Below are 4125 nucleotides of genomic sequence, written 5' to 3'. Positions count from 1 at the left end.
AAAAAAAGTGACTCGGTAAACAAAGGGGTATTTTTAGAACTGATAGACTATAGTGCAAAAATTGATCCCGTTTTAGATAAACATCTTAGTGATGCCCATGTTTTTAAAGGAACTTCAAAAACTATACAGAATGAACTATTACAGTAATCTACATAATTATATCCTAACTGGGTTGGTTGATCTATTATCCACTTCAGCCCCCACACGTTGGAATTTTATTTCTTGCATTGTATCTAAGTAGCTACTGTACACACCGACAGTATTCATTTTGGGGTACTTGCAAAACACAATGACCTTCAAATTCCTTAAAATTTTTCTACTGCGACTCCCTTTACAGACTATAATTTTCTTAAAATTAGGTACTTTATTTATTATTTAAAGAAAACTCCACATATTATAGAATCTTAATTATTACTATTTATTTTCTAATAATAAGAAAATATAATAGTACAACCAATGAGAAGGACGAGCTTGCTTTTCTGAGCATAGTTTCTCAAATCGGGGCTGAAGTTTTGAAATTGGTACTCTCATTTATTTTTCTAAATTGATTTGTGACCTGTATTTCGACTTGATAACAGTTGTTCTGCCTCGACTATTGAAAGTGCAGAAGTGGGTGCGGTCGATCGGAATCAATCTCTAATCCAGTGATCAAAATTCTCTTCTCAAAAATATTTATCAAAATAGATGTTTAATGTAGATAAGTGTTGAATTAAGTCAGTATTTCCTTGCTCCTCTTCTATGTTCCTTTTCCACAACAGCAACTCAGCACCCAAATCTTCACAATAATTTTGGAAAAATCTTGCCTTTACGGATCTTGTTTTTATGAAGTTTAACCATTTTAATAATTATATCCATGACAAGATTTTATTCAGATGATATATTTTTTGCAGCCAGAGCCTCCCTATGTAGTCGAGGAAATAAAGCACTGAACATCCGAAATTTTTCGATCAAGTCGAATCAGGATGGGATTTGTTGCATTCGATTTCGAAAATTATGTGAAAAAAATATATCAACTTTGTATTATGTTTTTCGGCCAAATTGCATTCGTGCAGTGCAAAATGCATCCAGAAAAATGCATTTTTAAAAATCACTTAGAAAAAATTAATAACTCGGTTAATAATGCCTGGAATAGACTCAAATCAGAGTCCTGGGGGTTTTCGAGGTAGCTGATCCCAAATATGATCTTCAAATTGGTCCATCGCCGACTTGGAGCTTAGGAGATATAGATTTCTGTCCGGTCCGCAGTCAGGCCCGATGTAGAACAAAAGATCGAGAATAAAACTGCACAAAGCACAGAAAAGCGCTACAACTTCATCAATTAGGCAGTTTAAAAGCTATTCCACCCTACTTATCAGAGATTAACCAAATAAGACTTGTACTTTGAGTCCTTTGATGTTGCGATCGTCGACACACAAAAGTTGCCGAAAGTTACTAATTATTTATACTCTCTTTTAGAATCGCATGAAATTGTAATTTCGCATAGCGAGGCTGGTGCCGGGCGCGCCGAGGTCGAGGTACCGTTTCCTCGTTTTTTAGAACAGACAAAAATTAAAAAAGCAATTATTAGTCACTCTTTCACTTTTTTTATTTTAAAACCAGAGATATTATGAAAAAGGAGTTTCGGAACGAGGTACCTAATTAAGAAACTAGATGACTAATTAAAAATGAATTTAAATTATAAATGTCATATACAGGGTGTTTCTTAGGCGGTCTAATTTATTTCAGAGGGTGATTCTTCAAATTATTTTTTGAAAAAGAGTTCATATTAACGTGTGTCCAAAAATCTATATAGGGTGTCCGCAAATTTCACCGACAATGTGTGACTGCATATTCACGACGATAAATAAATTCTAAACGAAAAAGAAGTTCAATAAAATATTTTTGGTTTTGGAGTTACAGGCCTTCAAAGTTGTCAAAAATAAAACTAATTTAATTAATAACTTCATAACCCTTTTACGGATCGCGTTAAAATTTGGGAAATTTATTTGGACTATTATGGCGTATTATTTCTTAAAACTTTAGTCAAATCGATATACTAGGTGATAGTTTTCTCCGGTTACCTCTCCCTTTTAGCAGTCAAAACTTTTACAGTGGTCGTATTTTTTTTAAACGGGCAGCAACATTGAAAAGATTTAAAAAAATATATTATCTCTTGAGAAAATCGCCTACAGAAAGCCATTCTTGAGAGAAATGGCATTATTTGCAGGTATGTACGTTTCGGTTTGCGTAGCAGTGTCTCGAATTTAAAACTTTGAGTTCAGTAGGCGATGAAAAAAACAAGATGTTGATTGCTGTGGCTATCAGGTAATGCCATTATTGTCATGTTTCTTTAGGATTCTCATCTCTCCACACATGCAAATTATGAAAATTTACAACTCCGTTCCTTGTAAAACAAGATTCGTCGATACAAAACAATTTTAAGCAAATTATTACCATCTGCGAAGCCATTCACTAACCAGCAGCAAAATTATAAACCTGCGTTGGCATCTAAATTTTCAAGTTCTTGAGTAGAAGTTAAATGAAATGGCCGAAGAAGTTGCTTTTTTTAAGTTTTGTGAACATTAGTTTTACCATACATTTAATAGTCTTGATATACTGCAGACACTTCATAATTTGTATTTGTGGAGTGATGAGAATTCTAAAGAAACACGACAACAATGACATTACCTGATAGCCACATCAATCAGCATCTTGTTTTTATCGCCTAATGAACTCAAAGTTTTAAATTCGGGACACTGCTACACAAACGGAAACATGGTTAATGAGTTGTATAAAGTACCAGAGTAGACGTTCAAACACATCCTCTGATGGCTCCGCAGAGGACCTGCAGCGATCTTCGCCTTAAATTTGGACTTTTTGCCTCACTGGATTTTACCGATCTTTGGAATCTACACGGTTCGTACTGATATTTGGTCTATAGTTCGGTGTAGTGACATATCTTATGTTGCCATGTCTCAGTTCGAATTTCGATGAATTTGAGCAATCTTTTAGTTCCCAAAATTTGAAACTGAGGCCTTCATCGGCGTCATCTAATGCGGCTTTGGTGTTTCGGGGGATTAGGAGCTTCGTGGACGGCTCGAAACTTTGTTGAAAATTTAAATTTCTGTATATAGGCCATAATAACCCAAAAAACCATAATCTTTAAATGGTACACCGTCCTTCACGAAAAGAAAATACAATCAAAATAAGAAACTAGAAGAGTCACGACTTCACTCAAACATTTGTTAACTAACAATTTAAAAAAAAAACATCTTTTCGTAAACTGATTGATTGATTATACTTTTGATTATTGAAAATCTTTATTATTAATGCATTCTAACTACAATTTAAAAATCTTCATCTAATTTGTAAACGCACTGGATTTGTTGCAATGTATATATACAGTGTGTATCAGTCAAATGGAATAAATTCAATAATAAATAAACGGGGGCGTGTTCGAAAAAACGCTCGGACACATCGATTGGTATTTTTAGTTGTGTACTTTTTTCAACAAAAACTTTTTATACAGGGTGTTTCATGTAACAGTGGTCAATACCAACTTCCTTATTTTAAATGTAACACCCTGTATGTTATTCAATTTTTGGATTCTTCAGAATAAATAAATTAATTAAACAAATTAATTATACATACAGGGTGTTCAAAATGTTTGGAACCCCCCCTCTATCCGCTCAAACAAAAAAATGATTTAGACAAAAGTTGCAGGGTTATGAGTGAGCAATCCAACGGTGACCTTGACCATGACCTTGAAGGTCATTTAGAGGTCAAGTTAAAAATTTTAAATGGAACCATATACTTTTGACCCCGGAAATGGTAAGAGCGGAAAATTTTACGTTCGAATGTGACCTTGACCATGACCTTCAAGGTCATTTAGAGGTCAACCTGAAAATTTGAAATGGAACCGTATATTTTTGACCCCGGAAATGTAAAAAATGGAAATTTTTACGTTCGGATATGACATTGACCATGACCTACAAAGTCGTTTACAAGTCAAGTCGATTTTTAATAAATGACCCGATATTCTTGACTGCGGAAATTGAGTGAGCGTAAAATTCAAAAGTATACGGTCCTATTTAAAATTTTCAACTTGGCCTCTAAATGACCTTCAACAGTATTTTTTTAGATAGA

This window comes from Anoplophora glabripennis, unplaced genomic scaffold (genome assembly GCF_000390285.2).
Source record: "Anoplophora glabripennis isolate ALB-LARVAE unplaced genomic scaffold, Agla_2.0 scaffold169, whole genome shotgun sequence".
In the NCBI taxonomy this organism is placed as follows: Eukaryota; Metazoa; Arthropoda; class Insecta; order Coleoptera; family Cerambycidae; genus Anoplophora; species Anoplophora glabripennis.
The sequence above is the reverse complement of the archived record's forward strand: the minus strand, read 5'-3'. Positions refer to the sequence as shown.